The following is an 11777-nucleotide window of genomic DNA, read 5'->3' on the forward strand; positions in this document are numbered from 1 at the left end:
TCACATGAGTGGCAGGGACCCAACTACTTGGCATAATGTGCTTCTGGAAGGTTAGTATCAAGAGCATAGTTGGATTTAAGCCTAGGCTCTCCAATGTAGGCCGCAAGGATCCTGAGCATTGTCTTTTTTTTAAGATTTATTTTATTTATTTGAAAGACAGAGTTACAGACAGAGGTAAAGACAGAGAGAGAGAGAGAGAGAGAGAGAGAGAGAGAGAGGTCTTCCGTTCTGCTGGTTCACTCCCCAGATGACTGCAACAGCCAAAGCTGAACTGATCCGAAGCCAGGAGTCAGGAGCCCCCTCCAGGTCTCCCATATGGGTACATGGGTCCAAGGACTTGGGCCATCTTATACTGCTTTCCCGGGCCATAGCAGAGAGCTGGATTGGAAGAAGAGCAGCTGGGACTTGAATCAGTACCCATATGGGATGCCGGTACTGCAGGCTCTGGCTTTAACCCACGGCAGCACAGCACTGGCCCCCTGAGCACTGTCATAATCACTGCCAAATGCCTACCGCTGTAGAAAGTTTTTATGGAGAGATGCTGAATTTTGTAAAATAGTTTTTCTGAATTATTGAGATGATAATCTGATTTTATCCTTAATATGGTGTACCCATACTTCTGGTAGGGGGTTAATATCCAAAATGTATAAAGAACTTACACAATTCAATAGCAAAGAAACAAATGTCTGATTTAAAAATGTACAAAGTGTCAAGAACCTGAGTAAAACATTTTTCTAAAGAAGACAAATGGCCAACAGGTATATGAAAAGGTACTCAACATCATTAATCAAAATGAAGAATGAAAATAAAAACCAAAATAAATATCATCTCACACCTGTTAGTGTGACTCTTAAGAAAAGATGAGAGATAACAAATGTTGTTGAGGGTGTGCAGAAAAGGAAACCCTTATGCACTATTGGTAGGAATGTAAATTTGTACAGCCATTGGGGAAAAATAGTATGGAGGATTTTCAAAAAATTAAAAATAGAACTACCATCTGATCTAGCAATCTCACTTCTGTGTATATCTAAAGGATGGAAGAAAGTTGTTCATCCATAAAAAAGAGAATCATGTCACTTTAGACAACATAGATTAATGCAGAGGACATTATACTAAGTAAAATAACCAAACACAGAGGATGTATGCTGTGTAGTCTTGCTTATACATAGAATCTAAAAAAGTAGAACTTACAAAAGCAGAGAGTGGAACAGCTGCTCCTAGGGACACAAGGATGAGGTGGGAGAATTAAGGAGATATTGATAAATAGACATCTACGTTTGGTCATGAGATGAACACACATGTGGTGACGGTGTGCTAATTGATTTGATTGTGGCTCTCATCACATGCTGTGTATATATATTGCCTCATCAAATTGTAAAGCTAGAAAAGAAACATTGCCAATTAAACATCAAAAAACAAAAATTTAAAAGGAGAAATTTTCAAAATGATTCAAAAAAAAAAAAAAAGATTTGGCTCCTTCAGCCTACTCTTGTATAAAAGCAGTGATCTGTGTAAGCAAAAACACATCTTAGAGATAATGAACTGTGTTAAAGTTCTTAAAAACTAATACACACACTACACCGTGTAATCCTGGTGACTTCACCACTATTGCTATGACATTTTACAGACAGGGAAACTGGAAATCAAAGAAGTGGGCCAGTGTCATGCTACTAGAAAATGGTAATGCTCAGCCCCTGGTACTTCTCATTCCAGAACCAGGCTTTAGCCCTTATTTTTCACTTCCTAACCTTACATTAGATAATAGTGTTTTGGCAAATAACCAAAATGTTATGTAATACTAAATAATATTGTACAAAAGTCTCTCTATGGCACCCTAACAAGAAAGATGTCTTCACTTTATAGACCCACTCCAGGCTTCCCCAATTCCACTGGAGCACTCAAAACAACTTAGTCACACATTCTTTAGAATTAATCAATTGATGAGATTTTTCATAATCAAAAATCTGAATGAACTCATATTTATCCATAAAATGAAAAAGTGAAATACCTTATCTTCTCCAGAACACCACTGTCAATTTTCATTTGTTTTCCTTAGAGTGACAGAATATTTATTACAATCGCACATTTTCCATGAAAAACCAGAAGTAGACTAACTAAACTTCAGAGCCTTGCTTTATTATAATGCATTGAACAGTCTTTAGAATCAGCATATGTGCAACTCTAACCTTTGAATGAGAAGGGGACAGCTGATTTTTTTTTAACTTTCTCAAGACTCTTTTACATACTCTAATAGGAATTTGAACACAAGAGAGAGCACACTATCAAATCATCATATTTTTTCTAAGAGAATAAAAAGTAGGATCAGAAATAAACAATTGGGGCTGGCTGAAGTGCTGGCATCCCATATGGGTACTGGTTCAATTCCTGGTTACTCCATTTCTAAAAAGCAATGGAAGGGGGGCCGGCGCCGTGGCTTACTTGGTTAATTCTCCATATGGGCGCCGGGTTCTAGTCCTGCTTGCTCCTCTTCCAGTCCAGCTTTCTGCTCTGTCCTGGGAGGGCAGTGGAAGATGGCCCAAGTGCTAGGGCCCCTGCACCCGCATGGGAGACCAGGAAGAAGTACCTGGCTCCTGGCTTCGGATCAGTGTCGGCCGTGGCGACCATTTGGGGAATGAACCAACGGAAGGAAGACCTTTCTCTCTGTCTCTCTGTCTCTTTCTCTCACTGTCTATAACTACCTGTCAAAAAAAAAAAAAAAAAAAAAAAGCAATGGAGGATGGCTCAAGTTCTTGGGCTTCTGCACTAGATGGGAGATCCTGATAAATCTCCTGGCTCCCGGTGGCCTGGTCCAGTCCTGGTAGTTGTGACCATTTGGAGAGTGACCCAACAGATGAAAGATTTCTCTCTCTGTCTTTCCTTCTCTCTATGTTCACTCACCATTCAAATAAATAAATGTCTTTAAAAAAAAGGGGAAAAATAATTTTTGGAAAATCTCCTAATTCACAAGCTAACATTTCTTCATGGAGAAAAGTTCGCAGTATTACTAACAATCATTGCTTCGCCTTTTAGGAGGCACTTAAACACACTAACAAACATGAACAGTGTGAAAATTCCTTGAGAATGTGTGATTACAGTATGATACATATTTCAGTTCACACACTGCTATTCTGAGTACTTTAAGAAGGTGCTCCATCAGTCATTTTGGTAATAGGAATAACAATCATATGGATTGTGATGAATAAAAATCGTGCCAGGGTGGGTGTTTGGGTTGTGGTTAAGCTGCAGGTTGGTATGTCCACATCCCATGTTGGGTTGCCTGTGTTTGAGTACCAGTTCTCTTGACCCCAGCTTCCTAGGAGGCACAGATGCATGCTGGAAGACTGAGGGGATGGTTCAAGTACTGGGGTCCCGGCCACCCAGGTGAGAGACATGGGTTGGGTTTCAGACTCCTGACTTTGGCCTAGCCCAGTCCCAACTGTTGCATGCATTTGGGGAGTGAACTGGTGGATTGAATATCTGTCTCTGTCTCTGTCTCTGCCTTTCAAATAAAATGGAAACCACACATTAAAAAATTTTAAAGTAATACTAGAAAAAGCAGGTTCAGTATCACTCCTGCACATGTAGGAAGTGTTGTATCTATCTTTTTAATTCACCATGTTATAGGCATAGTTGCAAAGTTCTGTTTCATGCCTCTAAGAGCCCATCTGCCAACAGTACTAACCCTTTGATATCTTCTGTTCCAGCTTCCATATCCATGTTTTCTTTTTCTTTTTAACATAATCTTAATTTTGTGGTGAAATGCCTTGGAGGAGCTGTTGTGGTGGTATAGTGAGTTGTGCCACCACCTGCGGTGCCAACATCTAATTTGGACACTTGTTCAGGTCCTGGCTGGTCTGAATCTGATCCAGCTCCCTGTCAATGTGCTTGTGAAAGCAGCGGAGGATGGCCCAAGTGTTTGGGCCCCTGCATCCATGTGGGAAACCCGGAGGAAGCTCCTGGCACTTGGATTCAGCTTGGCCCAATGATGGCCTGTGTGGCCATTTGGGGAGTGGTGAGTGAACGGATCAATCGATCTCTGTCTCTGTCTCTCTGTCTCTCTTTTAACTCTGCCTTTCAAATAAGTAAAATAAATCTTTAAATAAAAATTAAAATAAATAAAAAGAATTACCTTAGAATAATGTGGGAAATAAATATTTACAGCTATTTCTACAAAACTTTTGTCATCTCAGTAATGCGAATCATTACTGACACTAAACTCAGGACAAACCTGGCCAATATATGTGGCCAGAAATACTTTAAGAATTGCACTGGACATGAGCTCTCAGGAGGACTCTGCTCGGTGAAAAATAGGGAATTACCATTTGTAATTAACAATCAATAAGTGATGTTGATTGACAGGGAAATTTTCTGCAAACCTTCAAGCTTTCTACAATTTCCTTTAAGATGCTTCCACTGATCCAGGCAAAGTAAAGTGGTTCCCTGATAGTTGGTATCCTTAGAGTTCAAGAGGAAATCTTGAAGAAAGAAATAGGCACACTGTTGCTCCAGGGGTAACTGGGAATAATATTTTAACACTCTCAATGAGACACAATCTCTTCTTTCTGTCTCTTGACACTCAAAACTATTAGTGTAAGTCAAGCTTATTGTTTTGAAACAATTATGGGTTCACATGGGATGGTTTGAGGGTGGGAGGGTGTTTATGGGGGGAAAAACCACTATAATCCAAAGTTGTACTTTCGAAATTTATATTTATTAAATAAAAGTTTTTTTTAAAAAAAGAAGCAATAGAACAAGTTCCATACAATCTCTCTCTCTCTTTTTTTTTTTTTTGATAAATATTGACTTACTTATTTGAAAGTCAGAGTTACACAGAGAGAGGAGAGGCAGAGAGAGGAGAGAGAGAGAGAGGTCTTTTTTTCTTTCTTTCTTTCTTTCTTTTTTTTTTTGACAGGCAGAGTTAGACAGTGAGAGAGAGAGAGAGAAAGGGAGAAAGGTCTTCCTTTTTCCTTTGGTTCACCCCACAATGGCTGCTGCGCTGCGGCCAGCGCACCGCGCTGATCCAAGCCAGGAGCCAGGTGCTTCTCCTGGTCTCCCATGGGGTGCAGGGCCCAAGCACTTGGGCCATCTTCCACTGCACTCCCGGGCCACAGCAGAGAGCTGGACTGGAACAGGAGCAACCAGGACAGAATCTGGCGCCCCAACCAGGACTACAACCCAGGGTGCCGACGCTGCAGGCAGAGAATTAGCCTATTGAGCTGCGGTGCCTGCCAAGAGGTCTTCTAACTACTGGTTTACTCCCCAGTTGGCTGCAACAGCTGGAGCTGCGCCAATCAATATGAAGCCAGGAACCAGGCACTTCCTCTAGGTATTTCCATGTGGGTGCAAGGACTTGGACCATCTTCTACTGCTTTCCCAGGCCATAGCAGAGAGCTGGATCAGAAGTGGAGCAGCTGGGTCTCGAATCAGCGACCATATGGGATGCCAGCACTGCAGGCAGCAGCTTTACCCGCTATACCACAGTGCCGGCCCCATATCTTTTTTTAAAAAATTTTATTTAAGGTATACACATTTCATGTATGTCATATACATAGATTCAGGAACTTAGTGATACTTCCCACCACACTCTCCCTCTCACCCACACTCCCATCCTTCTTCCTCCCCCTCTCCTATTCCCATTCTTAATTTTTACAAAGATTTCAGTTAACTTTATATGATTTTTTAATAAGATTAACCCACACTAAGTAAAGAGTTCAACAAATAGTATGAAGAAAAAAACCTACAAAAAAAATCACAGCCAGAACACTGCAAATGATACTATGCATGTTCAAGAAAGCAGCATATAGTGGCCTGGGAAAGCAGTGGAGGATGGCCCAAGTGCTTGGGCTCTGCATCCGCCTGGGAGACCAGGAGGAGGCACCTGGCTCGTGGCTTCCAATTGACACAATTCCGGCAGTTGTGGCCATTTGGGGAGTGAACCAATAGAAGGAAGCCCTTTCTCTCTGTCTCTCCCTCTCACGGTTTGTAACTCTACCTCTCAAATAAATAAATAAATAATCTTTAAAAAAAAGCAGCATATAAAACAAGAGTCTTGCATGGTAAAGATGAAAAAACAGAAAAACCCGAATGAACATTCTAGAGTGAAAGTTGCAATATTTAAAATGACTCTACTCCTGATTCCAGTATTCTGCTAATATGTACCTAGAGAAGCAGTGGTGCAGGTTGAAATAGTTTCTGGTTGCTCACTCGGGAGAGCTGGATGGAACTCCTGGTTTTTGGCTCCTGGTTTCAGCTTGGCCCCAGTGCCCAGCCCCTGGTCACTGCAGGCATTTGGGCATTTGATATACAAGCTGTCAGGAGGGAACTTGTTTTCTCTCTCTTCCTCTTTCTCTATGTCCCCTCTCTCTGCTTCCTCTGCATTTCAAATAACTAAATTAATGTTTTACATAAATAAATAAATCTAGGGACACAAGCGGGTTAAAAATAAAGGATGGAAAATGGTACTCCAAGTTAAAACTAATTAAAAAGTTGGGCTAGTGACTTTAATATCAGTATATTTCCGTAAAATATGTACACAAAGAATGATAAAATGATATTTTATAAGGATATAGACACAGATTCTTATAATACACAGAAAACTTAAATGTTTGTAACCTGAACAAAAGCTTTAAAAACATAAGAAACGTATGATGAAAACATAAGGAAAACAGATAAATCCACAGTTTTAGGCAAAGATTGCAACATTTCTCTCTTAATAATTGATAAAACAAGTAGATAGAAAAGATATATAACAATTGAAGTCCACAATCAACCAATGTGATTCAATTGACATTTTTTTGAGATTTGGCCCAGCAACAGTAGGATATGTATTCTTTCCAAGTGCACATAGAATATTTACTAAGATAAACCATATTTTTTCATAAATAAGTCTCAATAGATATAAAAGGATTCGAATGGTACACACACTTTTCCAGACAACTAAAGAAAAGAGAATGCCTCTTAACTCATGCTCTGGAGCTAGAATTAATCTATCACAACAACTGCAAAACATCCACTTCTCCCCCACCCAAAGAATAGATAAAAACAAGAAAGCTATCAATCAATGTCCCTATTAAACACAGATGTAGCAATTTGTAAAAAAAATTAGTAAATAAAATCTAGCAGTCTATACAACCTATTCATAGTTCAAAGTATCATGTTCAAAGTTGGCTTAATTCAGTGCAATTCAGCATTTTAACAAAATAAAAAAGAAAAGTGTAAGGTTACTCAAAGGATACAGATAAAGCATCTGGCAAATTTTAATACCCATTTCTGATTAAAACCTCTCAGCCACCTAGCCATGGTAATAATGTTTTCTCTATTTGATAAAAAGCCTCCATGAAAATTTCACTGCTAACATTCATAATTAATGATAACAAAATGATTTGCTACTAAGAGAAAGAAAAAGGCATGCATGTCTTAAGGCAATAATAAAAAATTAAAAAGATCCAGATTGGAAAGGAAGAAATATCACTGACTTTATTCACAGAAATATCATTGTTTATATAGAAAATTCTGTGTGAAGTTTGCAAATAAAGCAACCAGGTCTAAGAAATGTAGAGAAGGTGGGGGATACAAAATGAATTCCTCAAAATATATTTCCAAATACTAACAATAACTTAAAATTGGAGATAAAAAGAAATATGTTACAATAGCATTAAACAACAAAATACAACACATCAAAATTATGAAACAGAGATGGATAAGTATGTGTAAGATTTATCAAGTCTGTATGCTGAAAATCACACTCACATAATATTGCTCTGAGAAATGAAATAAATGAAAGAATACCTAAATTAATAGATATAATGTCTTCATGGACAAGGAGACTCGAATTAAGATGTAAATTCACTCCAAGTCAACTTATAGATTATGATTAGAGTTTATTGGATTTCTGTTCTAGTCAAAAAATTTTCACTTCTGGTATACAGTTTATTATATATTGCTTAAGGTGAGAAAAGTCTATAAACCCTTTAAAGTAGGATGAGTTATGGAGGACCCTGGAAGACAAACAAGAAGCCCAACATCTAACAGATAGGAAACTGTGGAGCTGGAGTCTTCTGTTAGACTAAAAGTTCTCATGGAAATAAATAATTTGATCAACCAAAAATGATATCTTCAGAACTCGTTGTCCATTCTATCTTTTTTTTTTTTTTTTTTTTTTTTTTGGACAGGTAGAGTTATAGACAGTGAGAGAGAGAGAGACAGAGAGACAGGTCTTCCTTCCATTGGTTCACTCCTCAAATGGCCGCCAAGGCTGGCGCTGCGCCGATCGGAAGTCAGGAGCCAGGTGCTTCTTCCTGGTCTCCCATGCAGGTGCAGGGGCCCAAGCACTTGGGCCATCCTCCACTGCCTTCCCGGGCCACAGCAGAGAGCTGGACTGGAAGAGGAGCAACTGGGACTAGAACCCAGTACCCATATGGGATGCCGGTGCCTCAGGCATTGGATTAGCCAAGTGAGCCATGGCGGTGGCCCCATCTATCCTAAGCCACTTCTATCAAAATTCTACTATGCTCTTTCAGGATGACTTGGAGTTTGAAAAACATTGCATAAAATATAACACACCTTCACTTCAGTTTCAAGTTTTATTTAATTGAAAATATGTTCCTAGATTGTCAATTATGGAAATGTAGACACATTTTTATTTGCAATTTCTTTTCACAGGAACACTGTAAGAGCCCACTATTCTTAGAGACAGGTAAACATAATATCTGATCCTTCTGAGGAGTCTAACACGTTTGCAGCTTTTACAAAAAAAGTATGGCAAGAACGAAGTTGAGCTAAATCAAAAAGAACAGAATGCAGCAATTAGAATAAGTAAGAAAAGTAGTGTAACTACTGGCTATTACACAAGAATACAAGAGCACATCAATTTTCTTTGAACCAAGGAGAGGCTAGGTGACATTTCTGATATTTTGATAATGTTCAATGTGTACTTTTTACAGAACAATAACTACAAAGGCATACAGTCTCAGTGGCCCAGCTGTAGACTTGCTACTGATGAGAGGTCAGAGGTTAAGTTCAGCATAGCAGGTGTAAGGAAATACAGGTGCCTGGATTCATCAACAACTCTGCAGAGAATGTTCCAGGGAGCCTTGACGACAAGGGGGATATTGAACTACCTAAAAATCCCGGAGGTGAAAGCTAATGATGAAGACCATTTCATGGTGTAGAGGCTCCTTCTGTACCAATATGCCACATATTCCAATATGTTTTTAGTATTTTATAGAGTGTAAGTTTTCCTGTATTTTTATGAGCTGAATTCTGTAAATTAAGATCCAATTTTTTATACCATATGTTTACTCTTTTGCCTCCAGTGTTACTTCTCCACAAAAGATTATTTGGATAAAAATTAAACAACCCTCTGGAAATCTCTGCTTAGAAGTTATACACTTGGAGTAACCCTTTTAACTTAAACAAAATATATTTAACCATTTTTTCTTATTTAATTTTTAGACATTTTTGATTAATATATAATGCTTGTACATTTATGCAGTGAAATATTTAAACAAATATATACAGCAAAAAATCAATTCAGACAACTAGACTTTCCATTTCCTTATCTTTATGTTTTAGCTTCTTTGTTCCAATTTTTTATACAAATTACAGTACATTGCTGGGAATTCTTGTAACTCCACTATGCTATGTAATGCTGAAACTTGTTATTTCTGATCATGTTTTGGTATCTGTTACCCAATCACCCTGTAGCCCCCTCCCCATTTCCTTCCCAACTTCTAGTGATTACTATTCTACATTCACATCAATAATTTTCTTTTATGAGAGAGAATATACAGTGTTTGTCTTTCTATGTTTGACTTATGGCACTTAACAATTATCCCCTATTCCATTTGTTTTGCTGCCTATGTCAGAATTTCATTCTTTTTCATAATAATACTCCATTCTGTATAGATCCAATATTTTCTTCAACACTATCAACTCATGGACATCTAGTTTGATTCTATATCTCAACTTTTGTTAATAGTGTTGCAATAAAATGGGAGTGCAGGTATCTCTCATATGGTGACTTCATTTCCTACAGATATATAACAAGAAGTTAAGATAGCTGGGCCATATAGTAGATCTATTTTTAGTTTATTGAGGAACCTCCATAGTGTTCTCCATGAGAGCTGTACTAATTTGCCTTCTTACCAACATTGTTTAAGGTTTGCCTTTTCTTAATATCCTCTCCAGCATTTGTTATTTATTGTCTTTTTAAAATAGCCATTCCAACTGGAGTGAGATGATATCTTACTGAGGTTGTGATTTGCATTTCCCTCATCGATAGTGAGATTTGACATTTTACCATGTCTGTGTTGATCATTTGTATTGATGCACTGGGTTTAATCTTATGTGGGGTTTTAACGAGATTCTCACTGAGTCTTCTGAAGGAGTTTTACCAAGCTTAGTGACTATGTGTGGGCAATTAATTCTGTGTGATGTGCTAAGGAATAATAATAATGCAGTAGAACCAAGAATATCATCTCATTTTGAGTTTTACTATAACCAGTCCCTGCTCTAAGTGTTTTATGTGTATTAATCCATGTAATTCTCATAACACTACAAGGATATTCTTATGCTATTAGCCCCCTCCCCCATTTTAGGATGAGGAAACTGTACAATATGGAGATCAAATAATGCAAATGAGGATTCATGGGAGGTGAGTGGTGGGGCATGGATTAGGTCCTGTGGTCAGCATCCAGATCCTGTGAATATAAGCACTACTCTAGAAAAACAATGGTTTTCATTTTCATTATAGCTAGGCTTATCTGCTGTGTTCTGTGACTATAGATTATACCCAAAATTTCTGCCATGAACTCATTAATATGTTGCCACTTTTCGGTTCAGACGTAAGTTCCATGTTCCCTCCTTTACTCTGTAGTAGAATAGACTAATGGGAAGGTGTGTCCAGGTAAGCCCAAGATACATTTTGTACACAAGACACCTGAAATCTCAGGTAGTCGAGTATGTGAAGTTCCCTAAGTGGTGGATCAACAGAGACTGAGGCAGTGATGCAGAGACAATGATGTCAGGGAAGACAAGAATTGCATGAGCCAGGGAGCATGAGTAGATCTTCGAATCAGAACTGTGTGATAGAACTGACGGGAACCAAAGATTGCAGAGAATCTCAATGGAGCTGTGCATCTCAGTGGAATACACCATGGACAACTGCTAATCACAATGACCATCTCATCAAGTGAGGACACTATATGTGAAGTGCACAGAACTTAGATAAAAATGGAAGGAGGAAGGAATGAAAAACAAACAAAAAAACCCTAAATTGAGTATTAAATTCTGAAATAAAAATTGAAACACTAAAATTAAAAAATTGACCTTGATTTTGTAGATTAAGTGTTCTGCCACCCTTGGATATTTTCTTGAATAGTATGTATTTCTCAGTGATGATATATGGATTGTCAAAATATTTTTTATTTGTTTTTGAAAACTAAAAGGCCAATTTGGAAAAAAATCTTGCATAATACTCTATTTTTGTTTTCACCTCCCAACAGGATGTGGAAGAGAGATATGAGCTTAAAATCTAGAGACAGAAGCAGAGAATGTGTCATCTAAAAGGATATTAGCATATTTGTTCCCTATTGGGAAGGTTATCATGACAAAAATTGTGTTGCAATTTCTAGTTTAAAGATAAATTATTACTCATGATTGAACACTGAAGATTTCAAGTGTTTGGGCCAGAGAAAAGTAAAGAAAAATGCTTAAAATTTTTCTATAGTAGTGTTTGGGTTATTCTGGGCCCTTTCCGAAAATATTTTGAAATTAGC

This window comes from Oryctolagus cuniculus, chromosome 3 (genome assembly GCF_051225735.1).
Source record: "Oryctolagus cuniculus isolate XC-2025 breed Fujian yellow rabbit chromosome 3, ASM5122573v1, whole genome shotgun sequence".
NCBI classification, from domain to species: domain Eukaryota; kingdom Metazoa; phylum Chordata; class Mammalia; order Lagomorpha; family Leporidae; genus Oryctolagus; species Oryctolagus cuniculus.